The sequence below is a fragment of the Phaenicophaeus curvirostris genome, chromosome 5 (genome assembly GCF_032191515.1).
Source record: "Phaenicophaeus curvirostris isolate KB17595 chromosome 5, BPBGC_Pcur_1.0, whole genome shotgun sequence".
Classification (NCBI taxonomy): domain Eukaryota; kingdom Metazoa; phylum Chordata; class Aves; order Cuculiformes; family Cuculidae; genus Phaenicophaeus; species Phaenicophaeus curvirostris.
The window spans coordinates 69,641,862-69,668,833 of NC_091396.1; positions in this window are offsets into that span (position 1 = coordinate 69,641,862).

A 26,972-nucleotide genomic window follows, 5' to 3' on the forward strand; every position below is an offset into this window, starting at 1 on the left:
GTTCTTTACAGTCCTGGCACTACAACTGTCCCAGCCTTTCTGCTGCCCTTGCAACCCTTCCCTAAGAAACTACCCCAGGAGACCCTGCAGCTCTGCTCTGCAAACACAGAATTCGTCTTTCAGTAGTGAAAAACTCTCAAGGCTTCATTGTGGATGGATGAGAAAATACTGCACCTGATACTTTCTGAGCGTTGCAGGCAGCTTACGCTGGTTTTGGGACAGGCCATGGTCTTATCTTTCCCCCACGGTGTTTTGGATCCAGCAAACACCTGCAGCAAAACTCCCTCCCAGGTCGTCCCTCCTGTCGGGACAGCAGCAGTGGCGGGTGCTGGCACAGCGAGATGGGCACATGCTTACATCCTCAGTGCCTCCAGGCATTCTTTCTTCTGCTGAGGTTTTTTAACTTGCAAACATCTTGGAACTGCGAGCCAGCTGGGAAATAAGCTTTATATTACAGCAATGGCTTAAAGTCAGGTGGATGCTGACACTGCCAATATGGTCCTCCAAATCAACAAAGCCCACAAGTGGGGCAGCCTACAGCAGATCCATTGGCTGCTGTTGCATTTTAAATGGATTCAAGGACTTAGTAGATGAGCGGAATGATCTCTGGTAGATAAATAGTACGTGGGAGGTCTGAGAGGACTCTTGCAATTGGTGTTAATTTAATATTGATTTCTTGACAGCCCAGAGGACCACGGAGGTCATGCTGACTTCAGGATGGAGTCCTGATGTGTCTGGGAAAATCCATGGATGTTTTTTGCCTCATCCCTTCACTGCAGGAGCATTGCAGAATGTAAGTCATAATTTACTGAAGGAAGCTTATCAAAGGTTAAATTAACCACAAAACTCAAGGGCAGGGTGGTTCCAGGACTGATATCTTCTCCCATCTCTAATGTCCTCTTGTTTTGGGTTTAGTACTTGATTTTCTCTCAGCATTCCTCACCTCAAGATGCTTGTGTTGTCCTCAGGGTTAAAGTGGGCTGCTTTTCACCACCAGGTGATACTTTTTCATTTCTTAACCTCTTGCTCACCTACAACATTTTTCCAGAGGGAGATGCCCGGGTGGAAAACACCCTGAGGGTGCCCGTTTTGAAGGGGAATGCTGCCCCAAATACAAAGGCGAATCAATATTTTGTTACATAGCTTGGAGCTTATCTATTCAGAGTGAACTGGGGAGTTTTCCTGCAGCCTCGTTGTTTAGGGATGGGGGTCGAACAGTGCCTTCCACCTGAGATCATGTCCCCCCAGTGCTGCTGTCTGCTCGGGCAGCTCCAGGCTCTGGGATCCCCATGGAGCACAGCAGGACCAGGAGCTTGGGGCTGTGTGTTGGGACCTCATGGGTCCCCCAGGCACAGACCCTTGTCCCCAGTGCAGGGTGCTCTGGGTGCCCAGGGTTCTCTTTGCACAGCGATCCTGTCTGTGATGGTACCTCCACTTCTCTGAATTCCTGCTACGTTTCTTCTACACAGACGCACATCTGTTTCCCTGACACAGCAGTTATGGAAATCCCTGGGTCCAGGATCATTTGGGTGAACCTCATCGCACGTGAAGGCAGCTGCTGTTTCCCTTAACCAGTTTGATAAAGCAGCATTGTCCTTAGGTCTGCTGATGAGTAGAATCTGCTATTCATTTCTATTAAATGAATGCCAGGCTGTAACTGCATTGGAATATCTTGATCCACCTTCCCAGATAAGGGAATCTATGATGACTATGGGTTTGCCAATCTTTGTGAGTTCAGAAGTTGCTTATCTGCTCACTCTGATATTTACATTCACCCCAAACCATCTCTAATGGCTTCAGTGGTAGGTTTTGCATGCAACAATACATGTCACTCGGAAAACAAATGATACAACCACGTGAAAGAATGGTGAGAACAGGTTTCTAAATGCGTACGCACAAATCCTTGTGTCAAAAGAGCTTATCAGTTTGTCCAATCATTCCTGCAAGCACCACATAACTTATCTTCCGCCGGATAGCAAAGCAAACATTTCAAATACTCATCTGCAGCATAGCAATTGGTAAATTCTTGTTAAAAATAGGTTTTCCTATGATCACGGGTATTCAGCAATCAGACTGGAGTCATCGAGTTGCTTGATGTAAACTGGCTGCTCTAATAGCTCTGATTATATATGTATGTATGCGCCCTTTGATAATAGGGCTGAAATGTTTGTGCCATGATTGAACGGCTATTTTCTGTTTAAATATCGCCGGAGGCTTTCTTCGGGGTCATTGATAGCTGGAACTTTTGAATGTAAAAATGAAGTTTTATTTTTTTGTGGAAAGGCAGGAATTTAACTTTCGGAGGGAAAATCGCGTGGCTGTGGAAGGGTCTCCTCAAGGTCTCGGCAGAGAAACTAGGCTGGGAAGGGAGTTTTGGGGATATGAGGTACTGGAAATTACAGCAGGATTATCAGCTCTTCTGCTGCTGCTCCTATGAATAAAAAACACTGTTTTCTGTGCTTCCATAAGCCTGAAGCTTTCCTTAAATTTCATACTGTTAAGCAAAAGATAGCATAGAAGATTATAAACGCAGAAATCTTAATTGTGTGAAGGAGGGTCCTGTTTGCTTACTGACTCATAAACATTTCCTGTTGGGGAACTTAAATCTTAGTCATGTCCATTTAGTTTAATTCTATATAATATTCTCCTACAAAAATGGCTTTCAGGTTTTCTGTGTGGCGTTGAGTCCTCTATTTTCAGTTATCACTGCCTATAAACCCAAATTAATAATCTAAAAAAGATGCTCTATTTGTAATTTAACCTGATACCATGGTGTGTGCCTGCTGCTCCCCGGAAATCTTTTGTGGGTCAAGTATCAGACTGGGATCGGTGGTGATTTCTGGTTTATGTCACTGTTCTTCTAGGAGATTTAATCATAGAATCATAGAATCGCTTGGTTGGAAATGATTGACATCATCAAGTCCAGCCATACCTGTCCACTACCGAGCCAGATTCATAAGTACCTCATCCATCTGACTTTTAAACCCCTCCAGGGACAGGGATTCCACCACCTCCCTGGGCAGCCTCTGCCAGTGCCCAAGAACCCTTTCTGTGAAGAAATTTTTTCCTGAAATCTAATCTGAACCTGCCCTGGCGCAACTAGAGGCCGTTTCCTCTCATCCTATTGCTGTCACCTGGGAGAAGAGACCAACATCCACTTCACCACAACCTCCTTTCAGGCAGCTGTAGACTTAGATTTAGCTGGTGGCTGGTTAATTCTTGTTTCCAACCACATCATCTCTACCAGAATGGCTTTGCTGAACCAGAGCCCTTTGAGCCACCCGGCACATCCCCAGTGTGGGGCCAGAACCTCTAGGTCTCCCTGGAAAGATGCCGATGGAGAGGGCTTCTGCAGTGCCCTCCACATAGCAGGGGTTGGAACTGGATGATCTTTAAGGTCCCTTCCAGCCCAAACCGTTCTGTGATCCTACAATAGGAGGAGCCCCTCATGGGGAACCAGAGGGGATGTTCTGCTCCTTGTAATTACATCTACGAAATACTGAATGGCTTGGGTTGATTGAAAACCTAGAGAGTCAGAAACTGGACTTTTTCTGCAAAATTGGTCCCTCCCCCTCGGCGGGGGCACTGTCTTGTCACTCAGCTTGGCAGCAGCGCTGGCTAATTGCTGTGTGGATCCCCTCCAATTATTGGATTCCGAAATCCCCAAAGTGCTTTCTGAGGCAGTGCTTAGGAATGCATTTAAATGCATTTACTGTCACCAGTTCTGCTAAGTGCTCTCCTGGCTGCCTGCTCTCAAAGCAAGTACAACACCGGTCATTTTGCTGTGTTTTGCTTGTGGTAAAGGCCCTATTTTTAGTGGTGAAGCTTTTCATTAGGCTGTTGTAGGAATAGTGTGAAAAAGATTTGCGAGCTGACCTGCCTCATTGAGAGAGGCAGGAGGGAAAGTTGAGATGAAAGGAAACAAACTGCAGTGCGAATCCTCATAGCGGCATCTTCCACACATCAACTGCTTGTTGATGACCAGGGTCTGGAAGGGGGTTGGATTCAGAGCTCTTGCTGTTCTGCAGAGCTGTCATTCAAACACCCAGCAGTTTGCTGTAGGTGTTCATCGGCATCGGGAGAGGAGGGTTTGTACCAGACGTGACCACAGACCCACCTGGGCTGAGCAATGCTTTTTCAGGAGCCCACAGCAGATGCTGAAGGAAGAATATGTGGACAGAGATGGAAAACAGTGATGCTTTTTACAGGCCTTATGAAGAACGGCTGAGAGAGCTGGGGGGGTTTAGCCTGGAGAAGAGGAGGCTGAGGGGAGACCTCATTGCTCTCTATAACTACCTGAAAGGAGGTTGTGGAGAGGAGGGAGCTGGGCTCTTCTCCCAGGGGACAGGACGAGAGGGAATGGCCTCAAGCTCCACCAAGGGAGGTTCAGGCTGAACATTAGGAAAAAATTTTTCATGGAAAGGGTCATTGGTCCCTGGCAGAGGCTGCCCAGGGAGGGGGTTGAGTCCCCTTCCCTGGAGGGGTTTAAGGGATGGGTGGACAAGGTGCTGAGGGACATGGGTTAGTGATTGATGGGGATGGTTGGACTTGATGATCCGGTGGGTCTCTTCCAACCTTATGACTCTATGATTTGCTGGTAAACTGTCCCACCATCCGTGTATCTCTAGCTTGGTGGCTTCCAGAATCAGGTGTGGTTTTGTCTTTAAAAGCTTTTGAAGGGTTACTCTTCAGAGAATTTACTAATCTCATTTTGAACCGTATTGTCTTTGTAATAAAAGTGAGTGCTCATTGTCCAGCTCCTGGATGAATGTGATCTGCTTCAGCCTACACCTCCTACGTGGATACAAACAAAAATACGATAGGTTAGGCTTCTCAGTGAGATGTTTCTTGCATCCAAGGGATTCTTTGGCATCGAGGCGAATCACATCAGCTGAAATTGTCACTGCCCAGGGCAGGGGAGGTGGAACTGGATGATCTTTAAGATGCCTTCTGACCCAAACCATTCTATGATTCTATGAAATTGGCCCTGTACCCCTATGTAAGTCACACAAACTTTTGAACAACCCATTCTTTATGAGAGAACCCTTCTGCTGGGCTGAGGCGATGCTGGCTTCTGGATGCGCAGAAGTGGTTTCCAAAGAAAAGATGAGGAAAAAGGTCACTGCATTTATGGAAGGATGGGTAGGGACAGAGCAATTGCTGATGTTCACAAGGCAAGGTCATAGGTACTCTACTTGGAGACCACCAGCTGCTGCCAGGCCAGAGGTCCTCACTCTGCTTGCTTCAGGTGCACCACATCTCCTGGATTCTGCTGTTTGCTCCCTCTGTGAAAGCTTTGGTGCAAGAGTCCAGCCTGCTCCTCCAAGGGATGGAGATGCTACATCACTGCCCAGGCAGGCTCTTCTACAGCACTTGCCCGTGTCCTCAGGGGAGGGATGGCTGGGGCATGTGCTTCGCATTATTCCTTTGGTCCCCTCCAGCCGTGATGTTTTGCTGCTCAAGCCCCAAACCAGTAGAGCTGGAACATCTCAGTGAGTGGTAGCCCCCAAGAGGGTCGTTCCTGGTTACAGAACTGCCACCAGCCGTCGTGTCACTGTGGTCTGTTGATTGGTGTCCATGACAAACTCCTGAGTCATCCATTCTGGGAAGTCCACTGAGTTTAAACCTCTTGGAGCTCACTGCCCAAGGACTTTGAAGCTGGGCAAATGAAAGGCCTCTGTGGGGCTGGCGATGCACCTTGCTTAGAGGAGTTTCGATTGCTAATTATTTTCTAAATATTCCAATTCATTTGTAAATCGCGTTGCCATAGCAACAATAATTTCTATGCATTACGAATATCAGACACCTCTCGAATCCATTTGTTTTCCCTTGTTGCCATAGTGACAGACATTTTGTCAGAATTATTTAGGCTGAGAGGAATCCGGAGACCTTTGCAGAGAAGCAGCTGCAGAAGGAGCCCCACCGGGAGCTCAGCCTCCCTCCCAGCCACTCCTCTCCTCCCATCTCCCCCTGCCCCACTGCAAAGAGGTCCCCTGGCTCCCAGTGAGCGTTAGGTGGCTTGAACACAAGCAACCACCTCAGCTGCTGCCCCATCCTCTCCATCTCAACAATGCCCTCGGCCCCACGGTGAGAATGTTGGGGTTGTCCTGTGCAGTGACAGGAGCTGGACTCAATGAGCCTTGTGGATCCCTTCCAACTCAAGACATTCTATGATTCTATGATCTCCAGACTTGAGCACATCACCTGTCCAGTGCCTACAGCTGCCTGGCATCTGGCTCAGCTTTGGAGCTCTTCACTGGCAGCCATCGGTGCCTTCCTCCTCTGCATTCTCTAGTGATTTCTCCTTTTACATCTTAGTCTTTGTCACATCTCGGCCTTCCTTGCTTTTTAAATCAATGTCCAATCAAAGAAGCTGGAAAAAATGGTATTTACCTGGCACAACCATTAGTGAAGCAGAATACGTGTGTTCTGAAAACTCTCAGCAGCTTGTTTAATTACCTGGGTGGTAGATGTGGTCTTTGAAAACTCTGGCTTGGGTTACCTGGCATGCAACAGATTTGTTGTTCAGAATTGGTCTTCACAGGGGCACCTGAGTGATGAACTCCCCAATCGATTTATTGAACCCTTCTGGGGTGCTCTGCCTCCTCCTGCTTCAGCTCAGCTGGTGGGTGGTCAGGATCCACCACGCTGGGTGAGGGGGGCTTGCAAACGTTGCTGCTGCAGCCAATAATGCTCTTAGTTCCTAGGGCTGCAGAAAATGCTTGCGGGGAAGAAAAGTACGAAGAAAATAAACAACCTGGGTGCTGTCGGTTTGATCATTCGCGTAGTCCAGGCTCCTACAATCTTGTATTTGAAGAATAATAATCCAGATTTAGATCTCACCCTATTGACTCCGCGTGTTTTTGGTGATCTAGGAAACAAGTATTTGAAAGAATCTCTTCTTAAACATGAGTGTTCAGGTTATAGGTGAGTTTTGGAAAACAGATTAATGACTGGAATTCCCTGGTGTGGGCTGTGGGGCTCCAGCAGGACCCTGGGGCTGCGCTCTGTGCTGCGTTTCCACCGCCGCAGGATGTTTCGGCTCACTCACCCGCGCTCTAACAGGGAAGCCTGCTCTCTTCTTGCGAAATGATGCATCCAAGCAGAGCAGCCAGAACACTGAAACAGCGAGCTGACATCTGGTGAACTAACTGAGGACTATACCTTGCAGCAGACAAATGCTGCTCCATTCCAACTGTTCCATAAATCCACCCCTCCTCGGGGTGCGTACGTGCACGCACGGTGCCTCTGCGGGTGTAATCCTGAGCTGTGCTGTACTGCTACTGAACGTCTGCATAGCAGCAAGTCAGAGGGAAAATCCCCCGAAGAAAGCCTTTTTCTTCCATAATGAAGACAACCAGAACATATAATGTGGTGCTTTCCCTCCCAGATAAATCCCAGGAAGCAGCTGCAGGGATTTACAAGAGCTGCCTGTGCTGCTCTACCTTCCCTGCTGCTATGGCTTCACCTGCACGCTTACCTCCACTTGGTGGTAGCATTTTCTCTAGCTTCTCTCCTCTCTCCCAGTGATTTGAGTCGCTGTGGATGCCTGCGAGGAGACAGATCCCTCCTAAATGTATGATTGAAGTTGCATCGAGCGTGTACTGTTCCTCTGCAATGCAGAGAGGTTTGACACTCAGATCCTTCCTGGATGGGTTTTCTGGCATTCAAAACACTTTCTTCTAATGTGGAGAGAAGAAGAGAAAGCCTTGAGGGCTTGGAAACACCACCCTATGACCAGCTCTGCCCTGTCCTCTGGTGGGCTCGACACCCTGTGTATAATCATAGAATCATCAGGTTGGAAGAGACCCATCGGATCATTGAGTCCAACCATTCCCATCAAACACTAACCCATGTCCCTCAGCACCTCGTCCACCCGTCCCTTAAACCCCAGGCTCTGCTGATGTTGCTCTTACTACTTTTGGCTGTCATTAACCTTTTGTGGTCTGAGCAGAACTGCAATTAAACACGTCGAGGTTGGTTGTGCCAAAGCATTTCCTTCTTTTTCCATGCTGCACAGGTGCGTCTCATTTTCTGCAGAGAGAAATTGCAGCACCACCTGCTGTAAATGAAATTATTGTACTATTAATTGTATTTTTTTTAATTGAAGTGTGCTATTTATAAATAGCTTCTCAGAATGGCATTTACCACTGCTCTCTTCCCTGCCAGCACAGGCTTTCAATTGCTGGAAATTCATGGTTATTAGAACACAGTAAATAGGGTTGCGAGTTCAAAATTCTTATTCTTTTCTAAAGAATTGATGGCCATAGTGGCTGGATGGGTTGTGAAATGGAACTTTTTCCATCTCCGAGTATCTCAGGGTCATTGGCAACCTGGATTGTGGTGACAGCATTTGCTATGGGTTGTACCATGCTTTGAAAACACCTCCTTGTGACTGCATCATCTTTGTTTTACCCAGAGGTAGGATGGGAAAGGGAAACAGCAAAGAACCTGGAGCACATGCTGCACCAGGGGAGGTTCAAATTGGATATTGGGAAACATTTATTTCCTGACAGAGTGTTGAAGCCCAGGCAGAGGCTGCCCAGGGCAGTAGTGGAGTCTCCATCCCTGGAAGGATTCAAAGAACATGAGACCATGGCACTTTGAGACATGGTTCAGTCAGCAAGGTGGGATTGGGCTGACGGTTGGACTGGATGAGCTAAGAGATCTTTCCCAACCTTAATGATTCTGTGGTATTTAAACTGGAGGAGAGGTGTGGTGCCTGTGCTCGGTGCCATCAGCTTATAGAGCTCACCAGGTAGACAGCGTGTGAGAAATCCAAATTACAGCAGCCTCGTGTCGGTGCGTCTCAGCATGCAGCCAGGGTAAGTTGGGTACTGCAGGCTTCACGATGGCTTTATAATTACAAGGGCTACCAGTTCTAATGCTCTGCATTAGAAATCATTATCTGGGATGAGAAATAAACCTCTTAACAGATCACTGTTACAAAATGTATGATGCTTGGCTTTCTTGGAAGCGGCCAGCTTCAGTCTCTGTCAAGAGTGGTGTAATTACTGTAGCAAGCTCTTGGCAGGCTTTTTTGGAAGCGCGGTACTTTTTATTCTTCTTTTGAGAAAGCTAAACAAATATGTGACTCTGAAAATGGAAGGTCTCCTCCAAACCCCTTGCCCCCACCTTCCTCAACGCCTACATGCACAAAATGAAAGAGGAGAGGGCTTTGTGAGTGCCTGGCTAATGACAGCTTTTCTTCCAAAGTGATGTCTCAGGCTGTAAGCAGCTCTTTTTGGAGAATTCAACCTTGACAAGGGACCTGCTGCAACTGCTTTGGGTGTGAAGATGTTGAAGGGAGGGTGATTTTCACAGTGATTGCCCAAACTCCTGGAATTTTACAGTGCAAATAGCACAAGGAAGGATGAGGGTCTGTTAGAGTGAGTCTAGAGGAGGCCAGGGAGATGAACAGGGTGAGGGGGAGGATTCTGCCCCTCTACTTCACTCTGGTGAGAGCTCATCTGGAACCCTGCAGTGGTGGCTGCTCCATCCCTGGAGGGGTTCAAGGCCAGGTTGGATGGGGCTTGGAGCCCCTGATCCAGTGGGAAGTGTCCTTGCTTATGGCAGGGGTGGAACTGGATGGGCTTTGAGGTCCCTTCCAACCCAAACCATTCCATGATTCTATGAAAATAAAACACAAGGGAGATGGCACAGGTCTTCTGAAGCAGCAAGGCCAGAGCTGGTGGTGGCATTGCAAAGAAGCACAGCGGATTGTGTGTCGCAGAAACTGTGGCTGGGAGCTAGAAATAGCCCTGTACCCCATACGTGCTGTCACTATCCTCCTGTTTCAGCATGCAGCGTGCGTGGAAATGCAATAATTGTGTGTATTATTCATTTAAAGCGCTATTGAAACCTATGAATTCCCCTTCTCAAAAGCAAGCAGCCTGGTTCGCTGTCTCTTTGCATTTGGCCTTTTTTAGCAACTAAGCATATGTAATGTTGAGGAGGAACCTGTGCTTTGCTGGAGAAGCAAGGGGCTGTTCAGGTTTCTGCGTGCTCATGGTGCAGCCTCCTCCCTCATCTTCTTTCCCACTCTGAGCACCGCTCTGCTCCACACCCTTCACCACTCTGCTGCCTTTCTTCGATGCTTCAGCCTTTGCCTGCAGTGCTGCCTCTGATCTGAAATGTTCAATCACAGGGATCGCACTCAGCCTGGAGCTTCTCCATGGGTCACACGCTCCCTCAAGCTGCCCAGGAGCCCCAGCCTGCACCAACTTGTTCCCAGTATGTGATGAGGGGCAATACTGGGAATTAGTAGAAAAATAGATTGGATGGGCTGGTTATCACCACGCTAAACCTCACTCAGAAACAGCTGAAGTACTTCTTTTGCTCTGCTTGCCTGCATTGGTGCAGACCCCGTGGTGGCTGTGGTGAGGCTGCAGGAAGGCAGAGAGGGCTGGGAAGCGCGGCTCGCTTGCCCGCACAGCCACGACAGCCGCTCCGTGACACCCTGTGACTTGCTCAGGCTGGTTTGAACAACGCTCACAAATAGATGAACGTTTCCTTTCTCCCTTGTCAGCCAATGAATTGATGGTTTATGAATATATTTCTCTTGTACGACTGGCTCCGGAGCCCTCTAAGGATTTTTTGTAATGAAAAAGATTTGCAGAAAATAAGGAATGTAAAAGCCTTTCCAGCAGCAAGCAGTGTGGGGTTTCCTCCTCGCGCTGCCAGCTCAGTTTTTGTGGTAGTTTAAGTAGTGCTTCAGCAGAACAAAACTGGTCCTGATGGGAAATTAGGTGGAGCCTTCCTGCTGGAGGAGAGTGTGGCCTCGTGCATCGCATGGGAGCATCCCAGCGGCTCCCCCCCTGCAGCGGGTCATCATAGAATCATAGAATAACCAGGTTGGAAGAGACCCACAGGATCATCGAGTCCAAATCGGTGTGAGCCAGCACGTCCCGCTCCTGCGTGGGGTCTGGCATGCTCATATGTGCCCTGAAATCATTAGAATCATGGAATGGTGTGGGTTGGAAGGGACATCCATTTCCACCCCCCTGCCATGGGGTTAGCGTTAGGACTGGCAGTTCACAAGTTAAAATTGCACCTCCTGGGATCCTTGGAGTGGAAAACGGAGCCGGTTTCCGCCCGTTGCAGCCGATGATGCTCCATGTGCCTGTTGCCAACCCCATGCAGCATCACCTGGGGCTTAGCTGCCTCTGCCTGCTGGGAGGCTGTTCCAAAAATTAATTCCTCTGGTGATTCAAAACCCAATTGTGAATTTTATGGCTTGAAGCCATGGAGGATACATGGCTTGTGTCTGTTTTTCACCTGTCAATGCTGGTCCTGCCTGTGTGGGGACCCAGGGGGTGTCCCCACAGCCTTGGGACAACCCACCTCTGCTATGTCCTGAGCACCAGCCACGAGGAACCCTCTGCAGTTCTTGCAGGCTGATGTTTTGCCTCCTGCTGAGCGCTTCCATCTGAAACCTTAATGTCCTGTGAAGGAGCTTATAGTGCTCCTACCTCAACAGGGAATTAATTTTTTAAGGGAAAGCTGCAGATTATCATAGCTGGATAACCCTTCAGCCCAAAGCTTCAGAGCAGGAAAAAGCACTGCTGAGAGAATGATTTTTTTGATCACATTTTGCATGGTTTTGATACTCTGAGAACGTGAATTTTGGTGCTTTCTAGATTAACAAGGCACTTTGATTCATCTGATGAAGGGTAGCTCTAGCAAATCCTCCTTAGGAACATTTTTCCAAGGGGAAAAAAACATCCCCTTGTTTGTGTAACAGACTTGAAAACAAAGCAATTGCAGGTTACTCAGTGTAATAAGGGCCTGCATAAAATGTATTTTGCTCACTACTGTCAGCTTTATTTAAATCTTCAGAGCGATTGTTTTGTATTTAAGTATGTTCTAATGGCTGTCTGCATTGCTGCGTGCAAAAATCTAATTTCAGTGACAAATTATTTTCCCATACAGTGAGCTAGGTGAAAGGACTCCACGTTTCTAAAGCTAAACTGTCTCCGTGTTAACAAAACTGCTTACAAAGATGCTGCAGTTGCTACCGGCAGTCAAGTCGTGCGAGTACACGTGCATCCCTGTGCTGCATCCCTGATCTGCATCCCTTTTGCAGCTCGGGGCTCTTTCTGAGCTCCATGTGTTCTGCAGCTCTCGTGCCGGTGTCTGTATCTGCTCTGAGGCTCCTCTGACTCACTGGGAATAGGTCAGCAGTGTTGGGTTTCTGCAGGGACCTGGCTTTCTTCTGCTGGAGCTGAGACCTTTGAAGGTTGTAGCACTTAAAACAGAATTACGGAACCTCTAGGTTGGAAAAGACCTTTGAGATCAAGTCCAGGACCTGCCTTGCAGCTGGATGCATTGATGCTGTGGGGAGGCTATTCCCACCCCTGTCAGGCTGGGCATCTCATGGAGCTTTGGTGTTACCCGTGTTTTCCACACTGAGAGATGCACAATGTCATTTTTTGCATGGTCCTTGTGGTGGCTTGTTCTGTGGGCAGCATACAGATGGAAACCACTAGGGACCAAGGCAGGTGGAAGCCCGTGCACTGAGTACCCATCAGGCCAGATGCTCCTCCGGCGAGAGGGCTGATAGCAGGACCTGGGACCACGTCCCCTGTGCAGGGTGCAGCTGGGGAAAGGCTTGGCACCTCCTCACCTCAGGTGGGTATCGCTGTGCTCTGCTCTGCTCTGCCAGAAACATGCAAATGGGGCACATGAGGACGCACCTCTCAGAGGTTGTGCCATCTCCGTGCCTCTTGCACCCTGTACTCGGCTGCTGTGCTCCTTGGATTTTCTCTGTTCCCCTTCCCTTCGGCTACTGCAGCTTTATAGAAGAGATTGTGGTCTGAGATGATGATGGGAGGGAAAAGCAAAATCATGTCTTTAATAAAATAGACTCAGGCTGTGTCTTCAAAGAGCAAAATAAAAGAGGTTAACCCTCATAGAGAAGATCCAGACTGTGTAAATGATGTGCAGTGAAGGGCAGAGACAGGAAGGTGGTGCTGGGTAGAGGCTGCTGTTGGCTGCTTTGCAGCTCTCTGGGCTGCAGAAACCTCCCCTGGCAAAGCCCCCGTGTTTGGCTGCTGGGTGGCTGGGATGAAATGGCTCAGATTGTGATTGAAGGCAGAGGGAGAGTCACAGGGGGGCGAATGGTCAGAATGGGGAATAACAAACTGAAATTAAAGTAGGTTTGAGGATGGGGAGGGGGGTGGAACCAAAAGTACGCTCCCTTTTGACAGTGCAGGGAGGTGCAATTAAAGCAGTGAGTGCAGTACAGCCAGCAAATGCTGTAGGGGCTGGGATTTAACACCTCATCCCCCTGGCTTGTTTGGCTTCTTGGTGTCTGAGGAACTGTCTGGAGTGAGACTGGTAAAAGGGTTGTGTCCCCAGGCTGTGGGCAGGTCAGGGCTGCAGCTGGGGCTCTGCTGAGCCTTTAAGCAGTGCAGCCCACAGACCCTTTCGTTTTCACAGAAAGGGTCACTGAGCACTGGCAGAGGCTGCCCAGGGAGGGGGTTGAGTCCCCTTCCCTGGAGGGGTTTAAGGGATGGGTGGACGAGGTGCTGAGGGACATGGTTTAAAGAGTGATGGGAATGGTTGGACTCGATGATCTGGTGGGTCTTCTCCAACCTAGTGATTCTATGATTCTGTCTTGGGAAATGTCTCATTGAGTGGAGTTTGCACCAAAATGCAGGATGCAAGGTCAAGTTCTTGGCTGTGCTGGGAGCAGCGTCGAGGCAGGGCAGGGAGGCAGCACCGACCATAGCATCCCCAGCTCCGCAGGAGCCTCAAGCCATGGGGACCAGCTCTGAGATGGTTTGTGTTGCATTATGTGCGTGATGCCATCTTTCCTACTTTGGCTGCCATGGTTTATCTGGTGTTAAATGCCAGGTTATTTATGCGGCACGTTCACGTACGCCCCATCCCCTGGCCGGAGCAGGGTGCTGAGGGGGAGGGCAGGACAAGGTCGAGCCGCTTGATCCCAGAGTGAAGTCTGTGATGGTGAGAGGTGACAGCAGAAAGCTCTGTGTCTGAATGTCTACAGGAGTTGTAATGCATATGGATGTGACTTGCTCAAGGGATGGATATGTAAATTTAAGCCATGATCTAGGCCTTCAGTGACCTCTGTTCATCTTCTTCCTTTTGCGTCCTCAGGAGCTTGAGGAGCATCTTCTCCAGCCCCCAAAACCTGCTTCTTGCTCCTCCCTATGATCTCCATGATACATGATTATTTCTTTTTTGTGGTCCTCCCTGCTCCCACTGCCATTTAACCTCCTCTTGCCCGTGGCCAAGAAACAGATTCCCCAAGAACAGGCTTTTCATGACTCACGACTGCAGCCAGCAGGGCTGCTGTCACTGGACTGGGTGCCCAGTTCATTACAGGAGCCTGAGCAATAACTTTCTGATACTGATGGGTGCTCAGAGCAAGTTACAGAGATCCATGTGCCCAAAAGCCTACTGGATTTGTGTCTTTGTGCTTGAAAATGTCCAGACAAGCTGTCTTGGCTCCACCTTCCTTGCTTTCCTCACAGCACTGCTTGCCCTCAGAGGTCACAGGGGTACACGGGTGCCTGCATGGGTGCAGACTCCAAGCTCTTAACTCCTGCACTGCTGAGAGCTTTGAATTTTTGGACCTTCATATGTTTCTGAAGCTGTTTTCTAATGTCTGTAATGGAACAATGACGGTTTCCATTTCTTTGCCCTTCCTAATACAAACTCCTGTCTGATTCCCCAAGCATCAGTAATATCAAAACACTTTTTCATGATCCAGCTACCTTAATCACTGTGCTCAGACCATCTTCAGTAACCTCCAGAAGGGAAATGGGCTCTCCAGCACATGGAAAGGTTAAGAAATAATGCTTGGTCACCTTTGCAAAGCAATTTGAGCTCTGTATATGAAATAATAAGTACTAGATGAGAGCTATGCATTATTAGCCATCTCTTATCTCCAATTGACCTTTCCCGGTCAGTTTAACACCTAGTCAAAGGAAATGAGGGCTCGCATTCTGTGCTAAGTTGGTGATGTGCTTGTAGCATCCATTAGGATGTCCCAGAAGGGGCTATAACCCCATCACACAGACCATTATGGTCTGCTTTGGAGAGCAGGAATGAAAACAAGGTAAAACCACGCTGAATGGGCTGTAGCTGTTGGATGGAGTTGGAATGCAGAGACATCAGAAGAGTGAAAGACCCAACATACGGCAACGGACCTTGGCAAAGTGCTGGGAAGCTTGAAGGGAGACTTTTTATCACCTTGGCTGTATTGACTGCGTGGCCGCTGTCTCATGAGCAGACCTGATCTGTTGAGATGCGATGTTATGCAGATGGCATTGCCGCTCTGCGTGGCATCGCTGTCTTCTCCTGCGCACCAGCTTCTGGTTTGTTGAGTTTTGTGACCCTCCTGGGACTGCAGCACCACCTCAGCTCAGTTTCTTTGGTAGGGATGTGCCAGTCTCTGATGTTATGAGGTGCGGGGACAGTGTCTTGCTGCAGGCTCTGACCCATCTCCCCTCCCGGTGCTCCCCTCCGCTCTGCCCAGCCTGCTGCCCCTCTCCTGCACTGGGGACGGAGCTCACCAAGTGGAGAAATCCTTAATTCAGCTTGAGTTATTTTCCACCAGGGCCAGTTCTCTGATGTGTGATGCCGGGGGAGGCGAGGGGCCATAAATCACTCTGCTACCAGTCACAGCCTTCAAAAGCTGCCTGCCTGCTCGCACCCGCGTGCTCTGAGCAGCTCCTGGGCCCACACTGACCTTTCCCCAAGGCAAGCGTGCTCTGACCTTTCTCAATGGAAACAAAAGTCATGAACATTTCCTCTCTCTCCAGTCTTCTTATCACCCCAAACTTAAGGATGTAATTGTTATTGAGTCATGAGTAACTCAGCTTTAAATCATTTTGCCCCATTTTGTGTTCGTGTCGGTTCCCATCTTGATTAGCATTCGATGAACACTTGAAACAAGGGATCTGTGACATGATTAATCACATTAAGCTGTGTCACTGAAAAATTTTCAGCCGTACTGTCGCTCAAATTAAAAAGGCCAGGAAGACCGGTGGGATGGAGGCAGCTGGTCTGGGACTGCTCCCACCTTGATGGACGTAGAACTGAAAGAAGGTGTGGGGAGAGGGGGATCTGGATTGAGTGAAGGGGGTGGTGTTTGCATTCCAGAGCGCTGTGTACAGCACAGGGTACCTTGCAGAGAAAGAGGAGCTCTGTGGGTGTTTCCAGTGTTGAACTGAAAGCAGGAGAGCCAAAATCCAAAGCATAACCTTAGAATCATAGAATCATCGAATCACCAGATTGGAAGAGACCCACCGGATCATCAAGTCCAACCATTCCTATCTTGCTTGTGTTTCCTTGTACATGGAGACCTTTACACACTTCTGGTGTGCAAGGAGTCATTTAAAACATTGTATTGAAGCAGAGAATCCTCTCCTGTCCACAAGATGTGCCACCATCTCCCCTTATTTTTGTGGACAAGAGGCATTCTCCAGTAGAATGCATCTTTCTCCAGATGTCATGTTGTCTGCTGGTCCACACGTAAGAGGCGTGATGCAAAGCTCCTATCAGTTCCCATACGTACAGCTCACAGCTGACTCTTGAGTAAGGTCAGATGTGACAGGAGTCAACTGCTTTGGGTGCCCAGGCATTCAATCTTCCTCCTGGGCAAACTGTAGCAGCTGCATCTGCTCATCTGTGGGGCAGAATGTCCAAGAGATGTATGTGACTTGTCAGGTTATTTTGGCATCGTTGGCATTTATAGGCTGAGCTCTGTCTTGTACGTTCTCTGCTTCTTGTTTGAACGCTTGCAAGAAAGGAAAAGAGCTGTGGTGCTCCGAGACCAATAAGCTGATTATCCAAATTAAGATGAATGCAACTGGGATAAATGCAGCTACAGAGTGAAGTCTCTGAGCATCTGGAGAGTCACTGCTAACACACCCCGGCGGCTCAGCCTGTGCCTCTGCAGGGGAAGGTGAACATTGGCTTCAATGCCTTGCAAAAAGTGTCTCCTGGCCCTCAGTGTTTGATGTGAGAGGGCAGCAGAGCAGTGTGTCCAGACACCTCCCCTGCGGCTTGCTGGGAGGGAAGGGTCATGCACAGCCAGAGGTGGAAGATTCTCCCTGGGAGCAACGTCCCTTCAGATTCCCAGCTCAAGGAACACTGCTGGTGGACAGGAGAACTGAAGGTGCTCTGCTGCCTGCATGGCTGCTATCAAGAGATCTGCAGAGAGGATGATGTATTGATGGTGCAAAAATGGCTTTGATCTGCCGTGTTGGCAGTTTGACACGTTGTAAGACTCCTTCATCCCTTGAGAAGAGCATAAAAGCCACACTTCTTGTCCATCTCCCATGCTTTGCCTTCTACTTTGATAGGAATGGTTGGACTCGATGATCCGGTGGGTCTCTTCCAACCTGGTGATTCTATGATTCTATGATTCTACTTGGTATCCTCTCATGACACAAGGACCCCATAGCTCTGCCTGAACTGGCCCCAGATTCTGTTTCCTTTTACTTTGTGATAGGTTTTGGTAAAATAAATGATATTTATCTGAAAAAAAAAAATAGAATGTTTTGGGAAAGAATTAATTGTTCTCCTGCTTCCATCTATTCCAGCTCTTCTGGAAGGTGCCCCACTCTGTACCCGATGAATAAATTGGAGTTAAAATCTCATCACCCTCGGGCTGTGCTGGGAACTGGCCTGGCTATGTTGTACACAAGGTGCTGTAAGAAGGTGGTAAATTACCACTACTAGCCTAATGAAATATTTAATCATATTAATCAGTGTAACTTCATTAGCCAGTGCGCTTCAAGACAGAGATCCGGTGCTACGGCTGCCTCGTTCCTTTGTCAAGGTGCTTTGCAGGAGCTGATTTATTTATCCTCAACATCTCCTCTCTCCTATCTGAGCCGCCACAGCTGGGCTACAAAATCTGTCGCTCATTGATCAGCGCCAGGGGAGAGCGTTTTCGAGAGCTGGAGCTGCTGGGTGATTAGGCTGTAATCAAGAGTGCTTCATTTTCCCTTTAGTGAGCCCCAGACAGGTTGCTCTAATGAGCTCTGGCCCTGAGAGACGGCTGCTGAGCGCTCCAGTGTGTCCCCTCAACATTCCCAGTTGCAGAGCTGGGCGAGGCTGGGCAGTGCCAGCGTGGATCAAGGAGATCTGCATGAGGACACCCCTGTTTCTGTATCAATGTCTGTTTTCAGACCTTTCTTGCAGCAAAACTTGCTCTGAGAGCCACCGGGTGACCTGCTGCAGCCTCACTGGGCTCTGGGGCCACGTTTGGCTGTGTTGATACCTGGGGCTCTGGAGAAGGTGGAGGTACGAATAAATCAGACACAATTGGAGACACAGGCATTTTTGTTGACTCTTTTTCTTTGAAAGCAAACCTCGTATTTCTTTTTTTTTTCCCAATTCCTCCTCTCTGGGTCTTTGGAGACGTGCTGGTCATGGCAGAGTCAGGATGGTGATGTGCAGTTCTTTTTCCCAGTGCAGGTATTCAGTGTGGTAAGGACACTCCTTTGCAGTGTAAAAGTAAATATAAAGTTCAAGCTGAAAGAGGGGAGATTGAGATGAGATTTTAGGAAGAAATTCTTCTTGCTGTGGGTGGGGAGGCCCTGGCCCAGGTTGCCCAGAGCAGCGGTGGCTGCCCCATCCCTGGAGGGGTTCAAGGCCAGGTTGGATGGGGCTTGGAGCCCCTGATCCAGTGGGAGGTGTCCCTGCCCAGGGCAGGAACTGGACAGGATTTGAGGTCCCCTCCAGCCTAAACCATTCCCTGATTCTATGAAATTAACCATGTGAAATGTGATGGGAACGTTTGGACTCAATGATTCTGGAGGTCTTTTCCAACCTAGTGATTCTGTGATTCTGTGAAAGGGTGAGTTATAGGGACACCTCTCCCGACACCGATGCATATGCTACATTATTGTCTCTGGTTTCCCCTTACTTGTTATCTGTGTTTGCTCTCCATCAAGGATTAGGGATATAGCATCAGTCAAAGTCTGTTCCACAGGACTAAATCCTTCTGGAAACGGTGTACACAGCACAAAAGCATTTGCTTTGTGTCAGCAATCCCTGCAGGGCACTGCCCACAGGGAGCAGTTTTCCAGATCTCTGAAGACAACAAAGCTGTTTCTGGTTTGCTCTGCACCTCTTCCCTTGCACATCCAGCTGGCCATCCCTCCTGGGCTCTTCATTACAGGGAATCATGGAACGGTTTGGGTTAGAAGGACCTCAAAGGCCATCCAGTCCCACCCCTGCCATGGGCAGGGACACCTCCCACTGGATCAGGGGCTCCAAGCCCCATCCAACCTGGCCTTGAACCCCTCCAGGGATGGGGCAGCCGCCTCTGTCGTTGGAAAGAGATCCTTCAGCTCTCCTAACCTGTGTTTGCAGTTTGCCACTTTTACAACTCCTGTTGACCTTGGCATTAGTACTATCACCAAACCAAGCCTTGAAGAGACGAAGCACCAAAGCCAGAGCACTCAAGCTGTGGTTTCTCTGCAGCTGGCCTGCTTGTTTCTGTCTTTAGTGCTGTTTTCTTCTTTAATTTTTTTTATTATTATGTTCGTGCACCCCTTGGAGCTGTAGCCCAGGCCTGCGTCTCTCGTGGTGGGATGGGGTCTGTGTCTTTTGTCTGGGTCCACCGAGCACGGGCTGAGCTCCCACACCTGCTGCCTCCTGCCTGCTCTCCAGGTGCTTCCCTGTGGGTGCTGGCTCTTAGGAGTCTCTTGTCCTTTACGTGCAGAATTGATTTCCTTGGTTAATTTTACTGCTGCGTGTCTCGGATCAGCATGTGCAATATACGGTGCAGCCACCGCTTTCCTGGCAACCAGTAATTTGAACTTTTACTGTACATTATATTACAGACTACAAAGTCGATGACTTCCTCTGGCTGATCTCAAAAGTACTTAAATCATGGATGGATGAACATATTTTTCAAAGATAAGCCCAGAGCAAATGAATTGAATTTATTTTTAATGCTGACTTGTTTCTAATGCCCAGTGACACATGAACAAACGATTGCCATCAATTGTCCTCTTTCTCTGTAGGATATTGCTTTGGGCAGGATAATATCAATGCATTTAGTCTTATAAATCATCCCTCTGGCTTGATATTTCTTCTTTAAAGAAAAGGCTTAGATTCAGCCTCCAGAAGATAGATCAAACCTTCCTTATTGTCATGGTGCCACTAAAGTCAACAGCAACACTCGTGCAATTTGGCTGATTCAAGGACATCACAGCACTCATGTATCTCCATCGACTGAGCTTGTTGGATGCTGAGTGAAGACAGAGAGAGGATACTAGATGGGCTCGAGCAACCCTCAGCGTCTCTGTACTCTCGTGAGCTGGGCAGAGGGCACCCGGCACACAGAAGCGTGTCAGACCAGAGAGCAGGGTTTATGCACAGTCTATTGGCTGCAGGAGATGTCCTGTGCTTCTGGTCATCCCACGTGGCTTGTCAGCCCTATGGCATCTTTTGCAGCTGAGGGGCAGTGACAAGGCTCTGGTGCCACATTCATGTATGGAATCACAGAATCATGGAACATTTTGGGTTGGAAGGGACCTCAAAGCCCATCCAGTCCCACCCCTGCCATGGGCAGGGACACCTCCCACTGGATCAGGGGCTCCAGGCCCCATCCAACCTGGCCTTGAACCCCTCCAGGGATGGGGCAGCCACCCCTGCTCTGGGCAACCTGGGCCAGGGTCTCCTCCATTTTTCTCTACCTTTTTAAAACCTCACTTTGGCTCTGGTTGTTTCTGCTAAGCACCGAGCTGGTGTTTTTACAGAGCAATCTTCTAACCCACAATATTTTCCAAGGAAGATTGCAATTTCTTCATAAAGCAACGCATTTTTCTAAACTTATGTTTGTAAGCCATGAAAACCATTCCCTTGTCCTTTTGGAAGAGGTGAACAAACTACATTCAAATATACCAAAGGCACAAAAGCTTCCCAAGGGTGCAGCTCCAGGTGCAATTAGAATCAAGGACTTGTGCTGAAGGACTGGGATCGATTGCTCATCTGGTCCCATTTTCCAAGGAAAATCAGGATCCCTCCCTGCTGGGAGGCATGTGCAGTTTCCCTGCGATGCACTGGCAGCAACTCCACGGCGAGCTCACTGCAGTCCAGGTAACGCTGCCTTTGGAGAGAGGAAAAAAGAACCAAGTGTGATACCAGAATACAGATGAGGGGGGATATAAAAGCTTTAAAGTTCACTGTTAGCTCCAAGGCTCTGGCACTTGACAGGAGGAGGGGTGGTCAGTGCTTTCTTCCTGGGGATGGCCAGGATCTGCTCTGCTCCCGGGGAAGCACGTGGATGTTGCCCACCTGCAGGTCTGGGCGCAGCGTGTCCTGAGCCTGCAGGATTTGGCACAGGAATGAGAAAATTCAGCACAGGCAGCTGCTGCTGAAGGCTTCTGCAGCTGCAGCCGAGGTATTGTACACATTGTTTAGAGGAATCTGTCTTCCTTCTCTTTTTTCCTTTCAGTGGAGCGCCTGTTTTTCGACATTTAGGCACATTGTGCCATATGTTGTTTTTCACGGTGTAATGATGTGAGGCACCTTAATGATGAAACGCTGGCATCCTTCCCAAAAGGTAAAGCAATAGAAACTTCTCCTTGCTCCTGACAGCCTTTGCAGACTCGCTGGATGGGCTGACACAGGGTGCTCTGCATTAACTGGCAGTTTCAGCTCATGCGGAGTGAGGCTGCCGTGTGAAATGCTGCTCAGACACACAATTTTCGTAGAATCATAGAATCACAGAATGGTTTGGGTTGACCATCAGGCTGAGGATACTGTGTGCATGACCTGTCTATCTGTGTATGTATGCACATGCATCTGGAAATATACTTATCATAGAATCACAGAATAGTTTGGGTTGGAAGGGGCCTCAAAGCCCATCCAGTTCCAACCCCCCTGCCATGGGCAGGGACACCTCTCACTGGATCAGGAGCTCCAAGCCCCATCCAGCCTGGCCTTGAACCCCTCCAGGGATGGGGCAGCCAGGAGTTCCTTGGGCAAGCTGGGCCAGGGTGAAGAATTTCTTCCTAATGTCTAATCTAAATTCCCTTTGTCCTATCACTCCAGGCTCTTGGAAAAAGCTCCTCCCCAGCTTTCCTGGAGCCCCTTTCAGTATTGGAAGCTGCTCCAAGGTCTCCCTGGAGCCTTCTCTTCTCCAGGCTGAACAACCCCAACTCTCTCAGCCTGTCCTCATAGCAGAGCTGCTCCAGCCCTTGGATCATCTCTGTGGCCTCCTCTGGGTCCGTTCCAACAGTTCCATCTCCTTTTTTTATTGAGGATTCCAGAGCTGGTCACAGGACTCCAGGTGGGGTCTCACCAAAGCAGAGGGGCAGGATCCCCTCCCTCCCTGCTGGCCACGCTGCTCTGGATGCAGCCCAGGACACGGGTGGTTTCTGGGCTGCGAGCACACATTGCTGGCTCATGTTGAGCTTCTCACACCCCAACACCCCAAGTCCTTCTCCTCAGGGCTGCTCTCAATCCTGTTGTCCCCCATCCTGTGATGCCCATGCTGGGCACTGGGGCAGATCTGACCTCTCCTTCCTGCCATCCAAACAGTGCCAGAGTCCATTTGCTTTTCTATATATCACGGTACCGTTATTATAATAGCTTTTTAAATACCCTTTAGAATATATGCTCGAGATCTAAGGAGCTATTAATAGAGAGCATTTGAAATCTCTCCAGTATTGTTTATGGCAGCCTCTTGTGAATTTGCAATGAAACGATAACTCTGCTGGGGACATCAATTATGCCAAGCAGTTTGTTACATCATTTTTCAGTGTATTAGTTTTAATTTCAACAGAGAAAAAGACACGGTGAAGCCATCTATCATTTTTGAACGAGGTGCTGTACCACGGCCTCTCGGGACTCCTCCAGTTCTGCATTCACTGCAATCAATAAAGGGAAAGGAGAAATCCTGGGTAATTTCCAAATATGAGATATCCTTATAAATTGGATTGAACCAATGAATGCCATTATCACAGCCGAAGTTTTTCTCCATGCCAAGGACACAGCATCCATTTGGCTTCAGCTGAGCAAATTAATGCAGGTAACTATTCATAGAATCGTTTGGTTGGAAAAGGCCTTTGAGATCATCGAGTCCAACTGTACCTGCCCACTACTAAGACATATAATCATAGACTGGTTTGCATTGGAAGGGACCTTAAAGATCATTCCAGTTCCAATCCCCTGCCATGGGCAGGGACACTCACACACACACATATTACAACACAGAGCAAGACGTCTTCTGGCTCACTGCTGCTTCATTTGTCTCAACCAGGTTTGGAAACCCCTGCCCTTGTGTGGCTGCACTACATCATTGAACCTGGCCTTCAAGTTCATAGCATTATAAACTCCTCTTAAAGACAAGTCACTTCACATGCAGTTTCTTCATAACCACAGCTTTCCATGACAGCTGCTCTGCTTGTGTCTCCTGTTGGATTTGGTACATTGACAAAAATTTAGTAAAGTTACAGAAAGAGACCCTGTCTGCCCCACCCATGCACCTCTATGTTATTTTGAGAGCCTCTATACCCCACCTTTCACAAGCTGATAGTCATAACTTTAAGATTTATCACTTCCAGGGGCAAACACTGTGGGAAAAACATGCAGTTAATCTTCAGAAAATGAAGTTACTCAGATAAGACTTGGCAGAGAAGTTAGAAAAGTGATTCTGCTTTAGCTCCAAGCAGAACAGCTGGGGAAGGTGTGTTCATTCACGTAGGTGGTGTGGCCAGGTACTGCCGTGTGGGTACAGCGCTGGTCATATGAGTCTCCTTGGTGGCTACCAAGTCTTCTCTTTCCCACCCCTTCTCCCTGGCTAGGACTGACCAGAAATCCTCCCTTATTTAACCTCTTCTGCCAATGGCTTCTCCCTGCACATTTCTCTTTGGGCTCCCCGCTAGGGCTTATCTAATTTATGAGACTGCTCAGTGATTTCTCTTACATCTTCCTCGTCTCCCACATTGTTAATTCATCTCTTCTCCTCTCTGCAGCTGTAGGAGCTGCTCCTCTTCTCCCAGCAGAGCCTCCTCCCTACCAAACAGCCCGGTGGGTGTGCTGGTCCATGGGGTCATGAGACCACTTCCTCTCATCCTGTCACTGTCACTTGGGCAAAAAACCCAACACCCACCTCTCTACAACCTCCCTTCAGGCAGTTCCAGACTGTCACAAGGTCTCCCCTCAGTGTCCTCTTCTCCAGGCTAAAGAGCCCCAGGTCCCTCAGCTCTTTCTCATAACTGTTGTTCTCCAGCTCCTTCCCCAGCTTTGTTGTTCATCACCCCCTCAATGTTCTTCTTGGAGTGAGGGGCCCAAAACTGAACGCAGGATTCAAGCTGTGGCCTCACCAGTGCTGAGTCCAGGGGCACAATCCCTTCCCTGGACCTGCTGGCCACGCCGTGTCTGATCCAAGCCAAGATGCCATTGGCCTTCTTGGCCACCTGGGCCACTGCTGGCTCATGGTCAGTCGCTGTCAACCAACACCCCCAGGTCCCTCTCCTCCAGGCAGCTTTCCAGCCGCTCTTCCCCAACCCTGGAGCTGCTCGGGGTTGTTGTGTCCTCAGTGCAGGACCTGGCACTCAGCTTCGCTGGATCCCATCCCCTTGGCCTCAGCCCATGGATCCAGACTATCCAGGTCCCTTATATGGGACTGAAGTTTAAAACCAGGAGGCGTACCCAGTTGAGGAGGGTTTTCCGTATGATTAATTAGTCTTAATTATTGGAGAGCAGGTGCATTAATCATGCTTTGTCCTGCCTCCTCTATTCCCCTGTTCGCCGCTATCTGCAGCAAACCAGAGGGATGTGGGGGGAGTGGGACTTCACCCTGGCACACGGGAGCAGTGGGAGATGGCACCTCCGTTCTTTCTCTTCTTCCTGGCTGAACGACCTCCTGTTCATCCCTAGGAAAGGAGAGCCTGGCTCAGCAGGAGAGGACAGCACCACCACAAGATGATGAGGGAAACCAGTAAGGACATTTCCCAGCAGCTGCTGCAGGAGCAGTGGTTGGAGCATGTGGGGCAAACTCATTGAGAATCCAACACATTAAATGTGGGAAATGAAATGACTGCATCCTTTCAAGACATTCATATAAAACAAAGAAATCATGCTTATTTACTTAATATAGACCATGCATATTTAGATGAGATCTTAGAAATGTGCTGTGAGGGTGGCCCTGGTCCAGGTTGCCCAGAGCAGGGGTGGCTGCCCCATCCCTGGAGGGGTTCAAGGCCAGGTTGGATGGGGCTTGGAGCCCCTGGTCCAGTGGGAGGTGTCCCTGCCCATGGCAGGGGGTGGACTTTATCCCAGTGATGGCCACTTTGTTTCCTGCTTATTCACTGTTCCCATAGTTTACAGATAAAGCAACAAAGTCAACGCTTACTGGCTTGCTGTAAACAACTGCAAGATCATTCCAGTGTGCTTCATCACCCAGAGGAGTTTAACTCCAGAAATCACCTGTAGGACCAGGGGTAGATTCCCCTCCGACTTGCACATCGCTCCTTGCCAGGGCTGCTCCTCTCTGCTCAGCACCTCTCAGCTTCTCCCCAGATCTGGGGCTTTTCTTACCACGGGGAAGTGTTTTACCTATCCATTTATTCAAACATAATGTGTTTTATGGCCTTTTATTTCATAACTGTTGTAAGCTTGCAGCAGATTTTTATGGTCTCAAATTTATATTGCACCAGTTGGATAGTTTACTCCCAGGGGGAAATGCTCCAGCTGGAAGATCAGGCTTTCAATGCCATCATAAAATCCATGGTGGCAGTTGTAAGCGGTGAGGATGAGGAACACGTTGGTCTTCGCACCGGTTGTGTCTGTGTGTTGCACATTGGTTAATGACACGATCGCTCACCTTCGAGTGGTTTAGGTCTTGTGGGTGTCAGTAATAGTTATCTTAAAGGATTATTCAACCTAGTCAACAACAGGAGACCCCACAGATCACTCTTCCCAAGCCTCAGGGTCCCTCGTGGTCCTTCAGGGTGCTTCAGGAGAGGATGCCCTGACCCCCACTTCCAACTGGAGCCCAGGAAGTTCCACCTGAACACGACGAAGAACTTCTTTCCTGTGCGGGTGATGGAGCACTGAAACTGGCTGCCCAGGGAGGTTGTGGAGTCTCCTTCTCAGGAGAGATTCAAACCCACCTGGATGTGTTCCAGTGCAACTGCTGGAGGTGACCCTGCTTTAGGAAGAGTTGGACTGGATGAGCTCCAGAGGGACCTTCCAGCCCCAGCACTCTGGGATTCTATATGATTCTGTGTTCTTGCAAGAAAATGGGGTTGGGTGAGTCTTTCCTGCAGCACCTCTGGAGGTCCCAGTATCATCTTCCTGCAGTGCTGGCAGAGCTTGAGAACAAGCAAAGCAAAGGGCTTCCATGTCGGACATACGGACACTGGGCATCGTGGAGGCACTTAACCCTCTTCACCTGAAGCTGCCTGTCTGGAACCCAAGCCCGTTCCTTTGGCAGCTCACTTCCAGAGCATCACTTCCCCTCGGAGTGGAAAAAGATTATCAGCTATAGACCACGGCCTTGATTTCTTTTCAGTCATTTAGAATCATAGAATCGTAGAATGGTTTGAATTCGAAGGGACCTTAAAGATCATCTAACTCCAACCCCCTGTGCCATGGGCATTTGAGGTTGGCTTGATTCCTGCAAGTACCATGTTGGTTTGAGGAACAAGCCTCATCTCGTTTGCTCTTTCTTTAAGGTTTTTAAGCATCCCAAGGAGAGCAATCAATTACTGTGGGTTTATGGGGTTTTCAAAGGCTACAAGTGGTTGTTCATGCTCTGGAAACACAACCTTGCCTCTAACAACACCAGTCCCTCCCACCCGAAACCCACGGGTGACATGGATGGTTTTCTCCACGTCCACCGTGTGTCTTTAGTCTGTGTTCCCTTTTCCTTCCCCTTAATAACAATAACAGTAAAACTGAGCAGCCGGGGACAGTGCAAAATCTGAGTGGTTTATGAATAGCCCAGCTATTTGATGAACAGCAGCCAT